Raw genomic sequence first — 20,432 nt, 5'->3', positions numbered from 1 at the left:
AATGTTGCTGTAAAGGACCGGTCAATATTTATCAAGGTATGAAATCAATGCAAAGCTAAAATGCACTATAAAAAACTTGCATTCCCATGGTTCCACAAATAAAGAAAAGTAATATCCCATTCCATTATGTTACAAACAAAAGTTGGTGTCCCATATTTTTATAAAAAGGTCTTTCAGATGAGAAATTCACCTTTTTAAAGTTGATACTCCCATTCCAATAATGATTAAATCTATATATTAGAGTAATATAAGAACAAAATTAAACGGGCAAATGATTATTATAATCTGATATTTGATGGTCTGAATAGTAAATGCAATATATAATTTGAGTAAAGTAATAAAGACTGTTCAAAGATATTACCATTGAGGGAAAATTTCTATTTCTAAAGTTGATTATCTCATACTGTAAATGAATAAATCAATACATTAGAGCAATTTAAGGACAACATTGAAATTATATGGGCAACTATTTGTTATAATATGGTCTTCTTTTATGATGTGATAAGTAAATAAAATATAAACAAGGTTAGCAAAATAATAAATATTATGTTTAAGGAAGTTACAACAGAGGAGAAACTCCCATTTTTTATAGTTGCTTCTCCCGTACTAAAAATAACTACATATATTACAGTTATATTGGATTTAATTTAAAATTATGTATTATGTAGGCAGCTCTTTCTGTAATCTGGTATTTTAAGGTGCGAAAGTAAAATGCAGTATATATTGCGAGTAGAAAAATTCAGATTGTATTATAAGAAGTTATTTCTGAGGAGGAATGACGATTTTTATAGAAGAGGGGCGAAAGATACCAGAGGGACAGTCAAACTCATAGATTGAAAATAAACTGACAACGCCATGGCTAAAAGACAAACAGACAAATAATAGTACACATGACACAACATAGATAACAAAAGACTAAGTAGCACGAACCCACCACAAATTGGGGGTTATCTCAGGTGCTCTGTAAGGGGAAGCAGATCCTGCTCTACATGTGGCTTGTTTTCCTCTACAAATAGTGAATTAAAGTTGTAATGGGTAATGTTAGAACATTTCTGAAATTATATGGGTAACTATCATTATCATTTGGCCTTTTATGCTGTAATAAGTATTTGATAATGGATTGCAAATAAAATTATTTTATAAAGGAGTAGGTCCGGTAAGGACCGATTTTGGCCTCAAATTTCAGTTTCATCTGACGAAAGATTTTGACCACTTTTTAAACACTTAAGTGTCTATTTCATAGGATTTAATTAATTTATGTGAAAGATTTTAACTTATTTAATCATTAAAAACAATCCGATTCAAGCTCAAATATGAAAAATCTACCAAATAATTATGCGAAAAATGTCACTTTTCAGATGGTTTTTGTCAAAAACGAAAGTGGCCGCATCCGTGTTCATCCTCAATCTTTATATATGTTATGTATTATCATCAAATACAACTTCCATGTCAATATTTTGGATGAACACGAATGCGGCCACTTTCGTTTTACACGGAAACCGTCTAGAATTTAACTAAAATGCTGGAATTGTAAAGATTTCAGTAATTTAGCATGACTTAATGGTGCTTGTACCCAATATATGTGCATTGTATTGTCAAAAACAGTCCATATTTATGTAGCAGAACCATTCTACTATCCAATAAATAACTAAAAGTTTACATTTTAACAATTTTGTAAAACTGCTATATTTTGGGGCCAAAAAGGGTTCTTACTGGACCTACTTCTTTGGTTTACTACTATCATGACTGTTACCAATAAGTACAAATATATTTTGTTCAAACCATTGGATATAGTACATTCTGTAATACCTTTTTATATGTTAACAATTTTTCGTTTGCATTCATTGATCTTGTATAGAGTTGTTCTGGACCCTTGCAAAGTTTGATAGACCAACATCCTGGTCTTATTCTCTGAAAGAAGTTCCCACTTCTGTTTGTGCTGGTCCCATGTTTCAATAAATTGTGACTGATTCTTAAAATCGAGGGTCGCGAACTACATGTGTTTAATTTAGTATGCCTTTATTACTTTAACAGATAAACACCGAAATATTAAAGCAAAATATTTTAAAACAGGTAGAATTTATGCACGTACAAAATGCAAACGAATTGTTGTCCATTATGAAGCTTTAATGGGACATACGTACGTTTAGTTAGTTTTAAAGAAATAAACACGTCTCAAGAAATGAACAAAATAATTATTCATTACAGTCAAGCTTATAAAATTTTCCGAAATATTTTCTTTTTTATTTACCTCCAACATGTATAACAATTATTAATGAAAGCTACACTTATTGAAAATAAAATAGGACCTGATATGGTGATTGCTCATTTATGAAAACACAATATGTTTTTCATTGATTGCTCTATATTGATATTCACCATATGTATTACTTCTCGGTGAACAAGGTTGCCAATCACTTGATATTAAATTATTTGTTCTGTTCCCACTGAAAATAGTATTAAACATGGTATTTTAAAGTGTTATAACATATTGTTTTAATCTCGGTCATATTCCTTTTAGGTATTAACGAAACGCTTCTATTCTCAACGTCTAGTTCCTTGAAAGAGATAGATTTACATACAGGAACAGTAAAGAAACTTGCTGACATTAATGCGACTGTGGAATCATTGGCTTACGATTATAAAGAAAAATATATGTATGTTCCAAGATACCAGAAAAAGGACATATTGAGGTTTGTACATGAAATGATATCATGACACTTTTTTTAACACGCGAAAACACACACTAACTCACACAAACATGTGAACAACAAACACAATATTTACAAGGTAATCAAAACCAAACCATCCATGTTGAACAAGGTATTAAACTGGAAATCAACATCAAGTTTAGAAAACCTGGAATACTTCTTACTGGTTAATTTCATAGTTTTAGTTGATTTTTTTTTAATTTGATGGTTTGATGAAAACTTGGGATTTAAGCTTATTCCATGCATGCATGGACGAAGGCAACTGACGCTAACGTAGTCCTTGCATGGACTTACACAATATACTGAGTCCATGCATGCATGAGCTAAACTAACTTTACATAGACATTGGAAATTATTCAATTATTCAATTATTCAATTATTCAATTAGACTTAACCTGTTAACGTTAGTTGTCCTCGTCCATGCATGCATGCATTCCCAATTTTTCATGTTTACATAAGATTAAAAGGTTTAGTCATACTATCAAGTGTTCGCCATTTATTTTTTAAGGTACGTTATAATGCGCAATAGGTCTTTAAATTATAATAAATAGGTTGAATATGAAAAGATCAACTAAAAAGAAAAAAAGATAGTTACATCAAATTAAAAAAATAATTGAACCTACATCATCAAATTAGGCGGTAAAAAGAAATGGAGGTTTTCTAAACTTGATGTTGATTTCCAGTTTAAATTAATACTTTGTTATTTGTGAAATCACAGAATGTATGTGTTTGTGAAGATTGTTTGGTGTTCTATCATCACCATAGGTACTCGCTCTATTCTTTTTCAGTATCATCATTTAAAACTACGCATTCTTACTATGTCTTTCTCATGTTCTCGAAGCTTTTTGCTGCACATCCGTCACATGGGATAAATTATATATGCAATTCTTGTACAATCAAATGCTCATATTTATTTCATGTTTTATGTAACATGCTATGTTCATAGTCTAACAAACTCGGAATTTATGACCATACTATGACAATAATTGCCAAGGCTATCTTTAAGTATACATTTTTTTTATAATAACACGTGATTAGTTTAAACAACATGTTTTTGGTTTAAGTTATGTCACAAAGTACTAATATTTTATTAATCATCTTACAAAGTGTTTCTTTTAGGGTGGTATTCATATCATAGTAAATTAAGTGGTTTATTGGTGAATGATGCTACTTAGACTGATCCACCACCCTTTGTCATGGAATTAAAAAATCCAAGTATATTTAGATTGCAGTAGAACCTGCCATACGCGGGGTTCGAACACACAACCTCAGGGTATTGATACTGTAGATGATATACTTAAAGCACTCGGTCATAAAATGAAAGATTACATTTAATTTACAGCCAATTCATAGACTGTGTAGTTAAAGGTAATATATTTGGTTAGCTTACTTAAAAGCTCAACCGTAAAGTCATTATTAGGTAAGGTATACTACCCTCCTGTCGAAGTAGCCTATCCAGCAGACAGATAGATTGGTATGTCAGCAGGGCAGTTTACCTAACCAAGTAATGACTTCACTGTTCAGCTAGAAAGCAAGTTATACAAATATATTATCTATACCCACACACGCGATGGAATCGGCTGTAATGTTTGGGGTAAACTCTCTAGATAAATGAAATCGTGTAAGGGATGTTGATTAAATGTTAAAATTCGTACACACCTGAATAAATTATGATTAGTCTTGAATCAATATGATAATCCTACAAATCTCAATTTAACTAATGTTCTGTTTGTCGATCAGATCATACAAAATCATCGTTTACTTTATCTATGCATGTGTGATTTATCCGAAATACATATGCACATCACATTCTGAAAATATTCAAACATGATCGATACCTTTTTGGTAAGTCTTTGAATAATTGTACCTGAAATTGTTCTGTTCTGTGCCTTATTCGACATATGATTCGAATATCGTACGTTGAAGTAAAACACACGAAAGCCAATAATTTCTTATTGTTTGGAAACACGTTGCGATAGAATGCAATTTAATTAATACATAACAAAAACTATCCGTTTCATATATACCAGTCAAGATAACAAAATGATGCATTTGTGGTGCTTCCTCTTGATTGACACGGGAGTAATATTTGACTCACATCCATCCTAATAGTTATCAAAGGCACTGGGATTAGAATTTAATACGCCAGACGCGCGTTACTTCTGCATAAGACTCATCAGTGACGCTCAGATCAAAATAGTTATAAAGCTAAACAATTATACAGTTGAAGAACCTTGAGGAACCAAAATTCCAAAAAGTTGTGCCAAATACGGCTTAGGTAATCTATGCCTAGGGTAAGAAAATAAACTTGTTAACAATAAATCCTGGGCTTTAAAAAACCGACACATTTAAAAAAAAAACCCGCCATATGTTTCCGATAACATCATCCAATATTTATGAAGCAATATACATACTATGATCATTCATTGAATGACGCAAAGAAGAGGTAAACTGATGAAATAAGTATTATAGTCTTTTATCTTTTTTAGGTTTCAATATCCAGGAAACCAATCTATAATATTTGAAACTGTTGTCGTATCAACCAGTTTTATCATTGGTGTAGCCTTTGACTCATTGAGTTCCCACCTTTACTGGACAGAGGTTGATAATGGAAAGATAATGAGATGTAATTCGGATGGATCCGAGATTATAAATATTTTTAATGAATTGAATCCATCTGTCCTGACAATAGACATATATAACAGGTTTGTAACGTAAATAACACAATTTTCCATATATATATAATGGTGTCGTAACTTTAAGTTCTTTAAAATATTTTAAGAAATTTGATTGTAATATTCATGTGGTATATAGTTATATAAGAATACTTGCATTACACCCATGGTATTTCGTAATAAAATGACAACTCAATATATACTAACCTTTTATAGATGATTATACAGCATGGGGTTCACTCATTGTTGAAGGCTGGATGGTTACACATAATAGCTAAAATTCTCTTTTTTTTCTTCAAAAGAAAACACGAATGGAAAACGAACATGTTATACTTGATTAATTTTAAAGCCAATGCAACAAATACATCAATGCATCGCAGTTTCAACGTAATTCCTGTATGAAGCATTTTAAAAGACTTAGCTTAAAACGTACATTTAAAAAATATCCTTAAAATTATTGGTGTACTTGAATAAGTCGAATCTAACCATGTATTTATATTTTGGTTTTTGGTCCCAAAATGTAAAAATCTAATTAGAAAATTCTTTTTATTGACTACCACACGTTTTTTTCACAAAAAACTGCTGTGTCAATTTTTGGTAAAATAATGATAACATCTAAATAAAGTGTATAATACCGATGTTCAAAAGTTATAAATCGATTGAGAAAAAACAAATCCAGAAAAGAAAAAGGGAAACAGCGTAAGAAAATACTGCATTGAAATACTTCACCCATGATATTTAAAAGAATTTCGTAAATATGCTTATAAGAGATTACGTATTTTAGTTTTTTCAAATGTTGTGTTTTTACAATTTCCGATAAAGATAAATACAGTGAGCGTTTCTGATGAACGTAAATTCTTTTAAATGATCGAAAGTTTCATAGTTTATGTATTGGTAGATGGATATACTTTGGTCAAGAAGAAAGTGACGGGAATATATACAGAATAACAGTTGAGGGAAAGGAACATAAAGTAATTATTAACAGTACATCTTATGTGTACGGAATAGAAATAGGTATGTTTACTAGTTATATAAAGTAGTTTGACATTGACATTTAAGCATTTTTGGGGGGTATAAGCTCATATTGATTCCAGGATTAAAATTGTATAGACAAAACGTGCGTTTCATCTACATAAAATTAATTAGTGATGCTCATATCAAAAAGTTTAACATGCTACAAAAGAACGAAATTGAAGAGCACCATCCAACCAATATTTAATTCTGTAATGTTTAGTGCTAAACAATATATATTGTTTGTTTGTTTACTTATGAAAAATAACTAGATGTTGTTAACATCATTTGTGCTGATATAAACGAAGTTTTTTTATTCAGACGAGTCGATGTAAGAACCAAAGCGGTTTTATTTGAAATGTTTACAAATTATTTCTGTAATATGTTAAACATATTAACTTGCAAAAGCATGGGTGTTTGATAACTATTCTGAACTACCGTCGCTGGTAAACTCAATTATCACTTCAATCAGACTTTATGTTATCACGGTTCATAAATAAACTCAGCATAGCAGGATGCAATTTTATATTTGCGCCAAATTGAATTTCATCAAAAGGGAACCATATGCTTCAAGAATTATTATTAGGGCAATTCACCACGTTTTGATTAAAAAGAAACCAAAAAGCAACTTGAGCTTAGATGTAAATTAAGTGATACGTATACTGGAGTTCCTCATTAACAACATATTTTTTGAATTAGAAGGTAGAATTGTTTAGCAGGTTGTCAGCATTTCAATTGAATTCGACAGTGTGCTGTTCTTTACATTTATGTTATTTAATAGCATCAAACAATGGCAATAAGGAAGAAGATCAAAGAAACTAGGTCATTAAGTTTCACAGATATAATGATGATGTTGTATATATCAACAATCGAAACTTTTCTGAATACGTATAATATATCCTTCGATCTAGAGATTAAACAAGTTAAAGGAATAAAAGATATAGAATTCGCTGCCTCAAATTTAACTAATATTAGAGTCTATGACAAACGAATAGACTTAAATTTTAAATGTTTCAGTTCTCTTCACTTTAGCGGCAATAAACCAGCTTCAATTGCGTATTGATGTACAAAAAAGAAGATGTGGTATGATTGCCAATGAGACAACTCTCAAGAGTTATGTGGATATAGACAACAAATATTTCATCAGAATTTGATAATAAAGATCAGAATTTAGAAATAAAAAATTTGAAATGAGATACCATAAAAAGAGCAAATAGAATACAACCTACAATGAGGCTATTATACGATCACACGCCGTACACTGTGAAGGCAATGACAGAAATAAAAAAAAATCTTTTCATAAGAAAAACGCCATTATAAAAATAAATGTATAAACAAATAAGTTGTAAACGACGTTTTACTTGTGACACAAGATATAATCCAAACGAATAGAAAATTTCTATGAAAATCTGTACTCATCAAAAGAAGACCCTGATAAATATTCAGCGTATTCCAATTTTTGATATTTAGATTTCATTTCTAAGCTCTGAAACAGGATATATGCATTACAGATATTTCAGAATCGGAGTGCGTGAAAGTTTTAAAACATTTAGAAATAATAAAAGCCCTGGTACAGACAAGCTATCTGCTGAGTTTTTACAATTTTGTCTGGATTGATATAAAAAAAATGTTTGAGGAAGCTATGAATATTCCTTCGAGACCGGAACCCTCTTAATAGACCAAAATACGAGGTATTCTGACTCTTATTCAAAGAAATAAAGATAGAACACTCTTTTTCTCTGTCAAATTTTGATAACAAATTATTAGCCAAAGTTATTGCGAAAAGAATGAAATTATTTCTTCCAAAACTTATAGTTTCGGACCATACGGGATATGTGGCTGGTAGATACATTGGGTAAAATCTACGACTCATTGTTGATATGATATTGTTTACTACTTTAAATAATTGTCTAGGTCTTACATTATACTAGTCGATTTCGAAAAGGCGTTTGATATGCTAATATGAAAAATTGTTCAAATTCATTTGTTAATTTTGGTAGCAAGTTCCGGAAATGGGTGTTTACATTCTACTCAAGTATATCTAGTCTTGTCGCAAAAAAATGGATTTTGTTCTATTGCATTCAAAATTGAGAGAGGTGTTTGACAAAGGAATCCTTTGTCTCCTTTTTCAAAAATTTATTATGGCTGTTGAACTGCTGGCAATAAGTAAAGTACTCGTAAGAACAACCAGATATCTGGTATACAAATTTGAAATACTGAAATTAAAACTTCACAGTTCGATGGTGATACCACTTGCTTTTTGAAAGATGCAAATTTCATTAGATTCCTTTAACGATTTTGAGAAGTGTTCAGGGTTGAACGTCAATTTTTCTAAAACCGAATCGACATGGATTGGAAGGAATAAATTGAACAAAGAAGGTTCCCTTCCTATTAAAAGGACAGATGGTTTTAAAACCTTAGGTTTAAATTCTAATGCCTTTGAATAAACGGTTTGTTCTAATTTAGATGCACGCAAAGGAAAAATGGAATCAATAATTAAAATGTGGAGAATCAGAAACCTTTCTTTGATCGGTAACATAGTAATTCTTAAATCACTTGCAATATCAAAGCATATTTGTGTCATTTCATCAACACATGTACTACAATCTTATGAAATTGAAATACAACGTGACATGAATAGATTTTTTTTATGAAATGGTAGTACTCTAAAAGTTTAAATTGAAAGTAATTCAAAAGTCTCATAGCGAAGGGGGATTGAAAGTCCCAAATTTTGAAGTACGGCTGTTATCCTTTCGAATTTTGTGAATAAAAAGATTTATATCAGAACATGACTCCAAATAGAAACATGTTTTCAAAGCTTTCTTTTCCCTTTTTGATTGAGAAGATTTATTTATGAGCAGATGTGAATTTGATTTTTGAAACCTAAAAGCACCTCATTTTTTGAATAGAAGTGTTATCTGCTTGGAAACGTGTCAAGGGTATTTTCATTCCGTTAAATACATTTCATGTTAGAAAAGAATTTATTTGGTTCAATCCATTTATCAAAGTTGACAGAACGAGTATGTTTTACCGATCTTGGTACATGAAAGACATACGATTCATCAATGTTATTGTAGATGATAAAGGCGAATTTTTGTGTCATGACGCTAAATCATAACCTGAATGTTAATCTGTAAAATGCGAATCTGGTGCAGGAAAATTGGTACCGTTAATGTTATGACTTTTGTGGACATTCTATCTATCAAACTTGCTATACAACGTGATTGGAAATATTTGTTGTAAAAAATGCATGTTTGCACTGTAGTTTGAACACCAAAACAGATCAATAAAAAATAAAAAAAGAGAGACAACTCCTCAGAGTATACTTTTCAAAATGCATACATTATACAACAGCTAACATTCCGATTTTTAAAACGTTAATGAGTCATGGAATTACTAACAACATCTCGTCCTTTTTCTAACACAATCTTGACGGAAGGTGCCGAGACCTTATAAATAAATATACACTGACAAAATCAGAAATTATACGAAGATTCTGAATAATAGGTTCAGACCAATTTTGAAAGGTCCAAACAAATACAGATCAGTTTTATCGCATACCTTCCCGAATATCTATTTTCATCATAAACGATTCAAATATGTGATTGTTTAATCATGTTGATATACTTGAAATCAAAGACATCTGTCAAACGATATATCATGAACAATTCATCATGGAACTAATTAGACTGTTGAGGAATATTTTCTCTATTCTCTACCAAAAGATTATTTTTACTTTAGAAAAGATGAACGCCTCAGGCTAGCTGCAATGCAAATATTTTTTTTATATATTCTTATATATTGGCGAGTTTTGGATGTGTCTATGGGCCACTCGATATCTCTCGGCCGGAAGTCAGAATAAAATTCTCGGAACGTCTCGAAAGTTTTCGGTCATTTATACAGGTCTTAACAGGTTGTTATCTACGTCTTGGATATAGTCCCTTGATGGCCCTTGACGACGCAATTATATTTAATTTAAAACGACCACTGTATACTGTGTGTATCTGGGTCAATTATAACGTGATATTTTCTGTTGTTTAGATAACATGTAAACTAAATATTTTTGAATTTAACCGGCCACGGGATACTGTGAATTTCATCATAGACTTACGGGAGAGAACATTCTGGTTAAAATATTAATAGTAGATCGGAAAACAGAAAGATAATATTATCAAAATTATTTAATTCAATCGGAATCAAAGAAATATATATATAAAATATATACTGTATCTATGTTTCTGAAGAAACTAACAATGATTGAAATCAGAATATTTTCAGAGTTGCAATTAAGAAATAAGTATTTTATATGAAAAGATCGTCTGCTCTGGTATTTTTAAATATTCATTTGTAAAGGAAACATAAAACTTAAATCTAAATAAATTCTTGCATCCTACAAAAAAAATGTTTATAAACAATAATCAATATATTTCTACGTTAATTATTTCATACCATTTTAGTATTTATGAGTAATTATTATTTATTTTTTGTAATATATCCATAAAACGGAAAGTAAGATTAATTTATTAAATACTTAAATTTTTAAACGTTCGTGAATAAAAATACTTGTGTGTTTTCAATTCATAAAGCATGATTTTAAATCATTGCAGCTCACAATAACCGTAAAAATAATTTACAATAATCACAACAAAATTTAATAACAACCATAATGTTGATTATTTTATACTATTTTAGTATGGATTTAGAAGTCTTTGCTTATATTTTGTATAGTTATATATTCACAAAGTAAAATGTTAGAAGTTAAAAATAGATTCATTCGATAAATAAAATGTCCATCCGTAAATACTTGACGTTCGTGTTTAAGACAGGGCTATGAATCAATTAAATTAAGGTCATCACTCAAGATATTTCCGGTCGCCATCATGAGCTGATTGGCCATTATGACAAAAGTGTGTCAGAAATCATATATGATATTCTTCCTTAGTCATAATACCCTCCCATAATAACCGAACTGAACAAAGAAATAACACGACGGGTGCCGTATACGGTGCAGGAAATGCTTACCCTTCACCTTATTTCACTCCCGGTTTTAGTTGAGTTCGTGTTGTTTCTTAATTATTATTTATAACTGTTGATGTAAATGTTTTGTGAGTCTTTGTTTTCTCTTTGGTTTTGATTAATATTGTCTTTATTGATATTATATATATTCAAAAGAATTTGAAAAAAAATACTAACAGGAACGTTAGTTTATTATAAAGTTTTAATTCAATTTTTGTTTGTTTGTTTAATAGTTTAACCTTATAGCATCTACATATTTGTACTATGGTACGGTTTTGAAAATTGTATTCATTGTGTTGACCAACATCCTATACGTCTTGATTCATTTACATTATAGATCACGTTTCAAAGCACACTATCGGTTTGCGTTTTCAAAAATTCCGGATAAAATGTGAATGAATCCGGAGTCAAAATATTTAATGTAGGCCGTTTGACAACTATTAGATTAAGATATGTGATGACGCAAATGCGTATTCTTTTCCCGAGTATTAGTGAGATGCTTTCTATTTACTATTTCGTGCGCTAAAATACTACTTGCATGCAATAACACTCGTGAAAGCTTATTTTCGTTTTTGTTATCTAAATTCAGGACACGGCAGAATGAGCTTTACATGTGATTTTCAAGCACGGTCATCATTACTCACGGTATTCTGACTTCGAGTTGTTTCTCTTTTGTTTCTTTTTTGAGTCACTGTCCTATTATAAACTTTGACCTTTTCTAAAAGCTAAGGATTGTCTACCCAATGAATAGATTCCTAACTTTGTAATGTATTTAGCCTTTTAACTTTTTTCATTCAAGCGTCTCTGATGCTTTTTTTTGTAGACTTAACTCGTGTCTGGTGTACATTATTTTAATTCTGGTATCTTTTTACATCTACATACCTTTTTATATAAATTGGTTATTTTGAAAGTGTGTTCAGGTATTCATAAACTTCTGAATAAAGAAATTCTTCGGCAAAACTAAGTTTTCCTGTAAAATATTTGAATGGATTTAAGTAAAATCAGGAAATCCTTAAAATTTGAGATGTTTTATGGGTCCCAATCAATTGCATGCCACAGGTTTCACCGCATACAACGTCTACCAGACAGCTTCAAATACGAGTTGAGAATATAAAGGCAATCATGTAGGAAACAAAATATAAAGATACATGTATGATAGATAAAAATAAATGCATCCAGAATTCCAGCTTACAAAGCAAACTGAGTGCATAAATTTATATTGCGATAGGTTTGTGCAATTTGCACAAGTCATCCGGTTAGTAGAAATTATGATTTGCCAAATGGTTATAATCGGAAAAATTATGTATATTTCCAAGTAAAATATAAAATAGTCAAGCTTTAAAATAACTATTCAAAAAGAAGCTGTAAATATATACTTTCATCTGGCTTCTTCTATTCACAGTCAGTTATTTCAATTCAAAAGCAAACACAAATTCAGCAACAATCTTTTAGTGACCCGGCAGTCAGTGGTCTTAGGTTTATGTATTGCTTTTCTTTTTTTAAAGAAAGCAACTTGTTTTTACTTTTGTCTTATTTGCATAATTTTAAAAGTATAACAATGCCATAAATGTCATGTCGTGTATTCCACTTATGTCTTGTCAAAAAATATGTATGCACTGTAGTTTGAACACCAAAATTATCGTTAAAAAATAAACTGCATTATCTCAAAATCAACTTTCAGGGATGGAAATTGTATGAATCTGATATGATGTCTTTCGAGTACTTTGAGAACATACCCGTGGCTAAATTCGAATATATTCATATATCAGCCGAAATGCTACATCACGATTTTGTTTGGGCGGTTCCTATCGTACTCCCATGTTCAGGATGTTGTATGATTTTTATGAATGATTTATTTCACATAGGATGATAAAACGACGTCATTTAACGATGACGCAATAATACAAGATTTTTACGGGTGGGAAACTGAAAGTCGTCAAAACATCAATGAAAACTTTTCAAATGGTTATTATTTGTAATACGTTGATATCTTCTTAAATGAAAGTAAGATACTCAAATTGATTCATCAAAATCTGTCTCCATATGCTGTTATATATCAATGAAGAATATCCTTTTTTAATTTTCGTTATCGTTTACGTAAAAAATATCTAGAGTTAAATTACACATCTCCTTTCAAAAATATTGTGGCTAGTTCAAAAATGAATACATTGCTGTCTTTGTTCTATGAGAATACACATAATTCATGAATCATTTAATTTATTTTGATTTGACATCAGGTTGGTAAAATACTTAGCTTCTTCTAGAGTCATTCATTTTAATACCGTTTTAAATTGACAGAGGATAGTCCTGGATATGTTTAAAATATTTGCTATTAGACGTTAAGCAATCAACAATCAATCAAATTGACAGAGGAGTATTCTATCAAAGCTGTCGTGTGATATGTTTGTCGTAGCTCGTTATAAAACAAGATTCCAGACAATGTATTATCTTGTGTGGCAGTTAGTAATTTAGCAGATATTACACTGTCGATTTACAGCAATTGAAATTCAAATGATGCACAATATGTGCATTCAAACAAGACTAACAGCTCAAATTTGAATACAAGCAAACACTATTATCTTGTATTATCAATCTAGGTAATGGAACATCACATAGTATGCAAAGTGCACACATGTACCAATATACAACTTATGCAAAATTAACAACAACAATATAAAACTCATAGAGAACATTAATGCATCTATCAATAAGTCCAACAAGTTAACAGCAAACCATGGAATGGCAACAATCACTTTAAAAGACTCGTTCAACAAACGAAGGACCACATCTGCAAAAATACTAATGAAAAAGGCAAAATGTCGGAAAACAGAAAAAAAAACCATTTACATATAAATATAGATAGCCTCGACAAAGCACATATTTTAAACATGAAACAACTTGAAATTAAATATGAGTTAAGAAAAGCTACTGTGATAGCCGAAGTATTACCGTAAGAAGCATTTAATTTTATTTGAAAAGTACGTTTTTCTTTGTTGAGTTATTACAGCATTGGCCATGAAATTGCCATGTGTACTTCCTGTACTATCTGTTCATTTTCAAAATGACAAAATTCAAATGTTGCCTCTTATGTAAAGTGTGTACTTTTATGTTATATTGGGCTCGTAAAATTATAATAATTATTGACATTTTTAAATTTTCTTAATGATTCTGTTGCGTTATATTGCAAATATGTGGACTTTCGGTGATATAATTCTTTTTCTGAGGTTATGGGTGGCGAATCCACACATTAATGGGATTACTTTAAGTGTAATCATATAAATACATTTAAGAAACAGAAATACAAAAAAATATGACCTGTTATGCAGACATTTTCCATTGAAAAGCCGGAAATTAGAATTGTCACTGACTACATTTTTCACGAGTGATTATTATCAGGCTATTTTCCAGATGTAACGGATAGGCGCCTATATTGGACGGAAAGACATAGTGTTTTGAAATCTGCATGGTACAATGGGTCTGATGTCAAAACAATAATATCATCTGCTTCGAATTGGAACATTGCTATTAATCGGGATTTCATATTCTACATTAGCAGTAGGACAATTTCAAAAATAAATAAGTCCTTGGAAGAAACACCAACTGTTGTGTATAGCGAAACAGGACAGGTGTATGCTCTTTTGATTTACGAACACAAAGGTAAGAATATCTACATAAATAGGTGAAGACCTTAATCTTGAAAACAATCACTAAAATGAAAAAGAATGAGATATTTATATATTTAGATTTATTTAATATAATTTCAATATGGTCCACCTATTGAGATTCTGGTAACACTACGAGTATTAATAAAAGTGTGTCTGGCGTACCAAAATTGAAATATGATATCTTTTATGATGCTCTCCAACTTTGTAGTTGTTTGTCCTTCTAACTATTTTGGTCTGAGCGTCACTGGCGACTCTTATGAAGATGAAACGCGCGTCTGGCGTAACATATTATAAACCTGGTATCTTTGATAACTATTTACACAATTATTTTATCATAATCTACTAAGATGTATAGTTTTAGTTATTTAAAAAAAAAGCGAAGACATTTCATCTTATAATAATAGATATATAGATGCGGTGTTTTATATATACTGATATTTGCATTTATATTTAAAACATTTCAATGCGTAATTGTTTGGTCAATACCTAAATGAGACGATTGTTAATATAATATGTTATGCTAGTTACTCGGTGCAGTATTAACTATCTCTTCTTATATGTTCAAATGCTTTGCAGCACATGTATAATGCTTTGCCTATTTCAGCGATTAATGTAAATATGCTAAATTGCCTTTGCATATGTTTATATGAGCTGTTGTGTTTCAATACAACGCTTGGAATTCCATTTTAATGTATGAAACAATATTATTACAGTTCACAATGTATGATTATATACATTTTTTTTAATTGTGTATTTCATAACCGTTTCTTATTTATGTTTATTATATGCGTTTTTTGTGTGACTTTTTGTAAAGTGTTGATTTGTTGTATCATCTGTATTTTATTGTATTTCTTGAGGGCCTCAGGTATGATTAGTGTTATAGCTAACTGAGTCACCATCTTTAAAAAAAAATGTTATCATTATTATTATTATATAGATAACATAAGAAAGTATAGAACAACAATCAATTGCAACACATTGATCGGTTTCATTTCTGTGCAACGTATGAATTGTATGATAATTTTACGAATCAAAAAGAAAGAATTGCTTATATGTTTACACTTGATCATCGATAAACAAAGTGATGCTTTTGAAAATGTTGACTTGATGAAATTGCTGGTAAGGAATGGTTTTAAACTATTTAGAAGAAATCAAAACTGGACGTAGAACAGAAACTGTATTATCATGTTTTGTCATGTTTGCCTAACACTTTTTATTTAGTTTTTTTCAGGATAGCCGATTGTATTTTGTACCTGCACAGAAAGTATTTAACACATAAAGCGTTAATGAGACAGCAGCAAAACAGCTTGCATAATAGTTCATCATTATTTGTTTTCAATCTTGTATATATTTATACAATGTGGTTATGTCGATTATTTCAATATTTCATGTTATGCCTTATGTCATGTGTTTGTATCATTGAAATTAGAAAGGTCATGCTGAATTTGTATTTGGCTTATACAGATAATACACACGTTTGTCACAAATTAATCAAACTACAATATTCAAGTTACCATATGCATCATGTTTTATTTCAGTAAACAGCGAGTCGATAGACAAACATTTCTTTTGTGTCGAACATATATTTTTTACTACGTAATGTGTTGATGTTCATATTTAAAATTCCGAAAATATACGTCGGAGATACAGTGCGTACACATCGAAACAACTCATTTATACGAAAAAAAAATACAGTATCTTCCTTTTTAGAATACATTTTAATCATATATACATGTATGTGGTAATATGTTAAACATCCTATAGTGTAAATAACAATAGCAGTTAATTTTAAAAAAACCGGTACCATATCGTAACAATACATGCATCAAAGAAATATATGTTAAGATTGTAAAGAGAAATTTATGTTAAAAAGAGGCGAAAAACATGTAAATGGATGCCAGAAAAAAATAAAAAATCCTTAAGAATATATTGAAGATAATTATGGTTTTATGGGTAAATTAATGATATACTAAACAGTGTGCTATATATTTTGCAGCTACAAATCTATTATTCATTCCTCCTTGATTGATTTGTGTACAATACATGTACATCTGGTAAGCAAATCTAAAACTTGCAAATATGTAAGTGTTTAATGTCAGCTCCACTCTCCGTTATATTTTTGTCTGCAACCATAATGCCACAAACATTTATGTAAATACATCATTCATCGGTGTATTTGAGAGAATTTAAAGTTTAAAATAGATATCTAAAATCATACTGATAATGCCATAATAAACAATCAAAGGACAAACAGCAGTTTACAAAACACTACATTTCTAAGTAAAGACTAAGCAACAAGACCAAACGGAACAGGGAGTTATATCAGATGCTTCGAAGGATTTGCAGATCCTCCTCTACATGTGGCATTCGTATTCAATCATTTTGTTTTGAAAATCACAGTTTGATTCATAAAAATTTTGTTATGTCTCAAAAACACAAAATTTCCGAGATTAATCTGATGATCAGTGATACTTAAATTCATATCTAGAATTACTACTTAATTCAAATGGTACATGTTTTTATAATTATAGCAGACACACTGCGCAATTTTGAATTTATTATCGACTGTTTTTTTGCTTTGCTACATCTGCCGTTTTGTAATTCAGTTACAGTATGAAGAAGAATTAGGTGATTTAGACAAATTTCAAAACATGACCGAAATAATCTGATGACCTTACCATCATATTTTTAAATTGATATCATCATGATATACCGAAGTAGGGAGACTTTTGTTTCTGTGTTTCTAGTAATTCGACTTATCCATTTATACCTTTAGAAAAGAATGAATTCACGAACTTAACTCCACTTAATTTGTTATACATCTCTAGTATTTTAAACAAATTGTATCCTGAAATAGCAGTATAGGACATGACAGAAGAAGCAAATGAATAGTATATGAGTGCACTTTTGTACATTTTAAATTGCAAAATATGTTATACTGAGTGAGTGTTTTGTTTGTCACGTTTTGATTTCTTCATCCCGGACTGTTTCTTCATGTTCTGAGGCAGATAAACATTAAATGCAATGATCAATAAAGTTAATCATCGATTACATGTGACAATGTTTTGTAATGTTAAATATGTTTTAATCTCGCCAAAGCATTCTAAATTATACTGCCAATCAAGGATACCTTGAATAGTGTAACAGTACTCACGAAGATTGCAAGCCTTAATTGAGTAAAAATATTACCCCCTTCTCATCGGTATCATATTTTTGTAAACGCTATGTGCAACAAAATGTGTACAAAGTATTTCATTCAAAATATTGACACCGTTTTCTTTTTAATAAATCTGACAGAAGTGTTTAAGGCAATGCTCCTTTATCAGCATTTCTATTATACAATGTACACAGTCATTGTATTTAGAATTTCTATATGTGATGTTTGTTTTAAATGATGCATAGGTGTTTACTAATAAGTACATGTTTAGATACATTAGAGTTCAATTACATGATACAGAACAAACAAAACGGAATATGTAAATACAAATATGATAACAAAAGTAACATCTAATTTGAATATTGAGGTTGTCTAGCTTAAACTGTGTAATGGAACAAGTTTCTTGTTATTTTGATGTTAAGGAAATTATCATACCAATGCATGTATATTTACTGAAATAAGTCCTCTGTAGACCATTTTTAAAATGATTACGAATGATCGAAAAATAAAATTTCATTCACCTGCGAGTTAAAGCCGAAGTTGACAAGATAGCTACAATAAACACAGAATCGTGGAATATATTAAGTGAATTGCTACAACAATGTTTATTTTTTGAGTTTTTCATGCAATTTGGTTGGTTAATTCATCTTTGCAATACCAGTTATTGAATGATTTGATGTATTAAATTTGTTTTCTAAACTTCAATTATTACTTTTCATTTTTCATTCTAATGCTCGTTTGTTTACTCTTTACTCACGGTTTTATCAACAGATTTGCGCTGTGCGATGGCCGCAGTTCTTACTTAAGAGAGGTCTTAATGTCACTGCACACGAAAAATATTGGCGACTTTGAATGCGGGAAGAAAATAGACTGACAACGACGTGCCTAAAAAATGAAACCCAAGAGACAATCAGAGGTAAACCAATTACAACTTAAACGTAAGAACCTTATTCAGAAACTGTAAACATGGTAAATGAACATATTGGGTACTTTGCATGGGTAAACATCATTTTTAACTGTAACTTTAACTAACTGTTTGTTAATCCATTGTGATCTTTTTTTTCTTCTATTTGTGCACAGGATGACTATTCACACATATACTGTGGAAATTGTGAGAAGTTGAAAAGTTAACGTTGGTAAGTTATACCCGTTCAACCTGATCATTTACTCCTATATACAATTATTGCAACACCTTCATCAGTTAAATAGTATAACGAAGTGCTTCGTAGAGTGTTGTACATTAAAACTTCCAACAACATGATAAGTGGTATAATCGACAATGCGACATCAAGAGATTAAATGACGTAAATGTAATCATTTATAATCATCTTTAGAACATTATATAACCTTCAACAATAAGAAAAAACGCAGCCATATACTTGTTATAGGCTTTTAAGTATCATGCTATGAAATAATTGTAATTTTAAAGGAAACAACCCAGGTCATGATTTATCCAAAAAAAATATATAAAAACAACGAAAAATGATAAACAGGCTTTTGACATAGGAAAATACAGAATGTGGTGATCTAAAACACCTAACTATGAACATAAATTGACTTACCAGAATACGATACAGCACGCATAATATATAAACTATTGCAGTTAACGAAAGCGGTTTAAAAAAAAACATGAGAAAAATTAAACTCGCCATCGGACACAATGTTCAATTGATTTTTCTTAACATACAAAAACCCAAAATTGATGATATGTGATAAAATCAATTAATATGAACGTTGTTAGATATGTATTTCACGTTATACAGAAAACATTACCTTTTTGTGTTATCCATCATGAGGATATTACATTATGCGATGCATATGAATTATTCGTAAAGGATATGCCTAAAACATGTACATTCAATATTACCATACCATGTTTAATCAAAAGAATATTTGATATTTTAGGTTAAAAGGATTGTCAATACAGTATTATATGTCAAATTGTTATCCACATGTGATGTCAACTGGAGAAACTTTTCAAAGGAGACAACAGGCTCAATATAAATAAAAACACAAACGACATTTCAATGAACATAATGAGTCATAAAGGTTCATGTTTGTGCCTCGGATTTGTTTCAGTTAAATCGATTTATTACTGTTGAACAGCGGTATACTATTAATGCCTTTATTTATGTTATTGTGAAAAACGATTAATTGACAAAAGGATCCAATATCATATGAAAAATCACTCAACTTT

General features: G+C 30.3%; 1 long non-coding RNA gene across 1 annotated transcript; it reads left to right on the top strand.

The window, feature by feature from the left end:
- Positions 1 to 5,206: 5,206 nt before the first annotated feature.
- LOC139499639 (uncharacterized) lies at positions 5,207 to 15,355 on the top strand. Its single transcript, XR_011658235.1, has 3 exons — positions 5,207 to 5,416; positions 6,285 to 6,400; positions 14,822 to 15,355. It is a non-coding gene; the product is annotated as an uncharacterized lncRNA (long non-coding RNA).
- Positions 15,356 to 20,432: the final 5,077 nt, after the last annotated feature.

This window comes from Mytilus edulis, chromosome 12 (assembly GCF_963676685.1).
Source record: "Mytilus edulis chromosome 12, xbMytEdul2.2, whole genome shotgun sequence".
In the NCBI taxonomy this organism is placed as follows: domain Eukaryota; kingdom Metazoa; phylum Mollusca; class Bivalvia; order Mytilida; family Mytilidae; genus Mytilus; species Mytilus edulis.
This window is presented reverse-complemented; position numbering and strand designations above follow the sequence as displayed.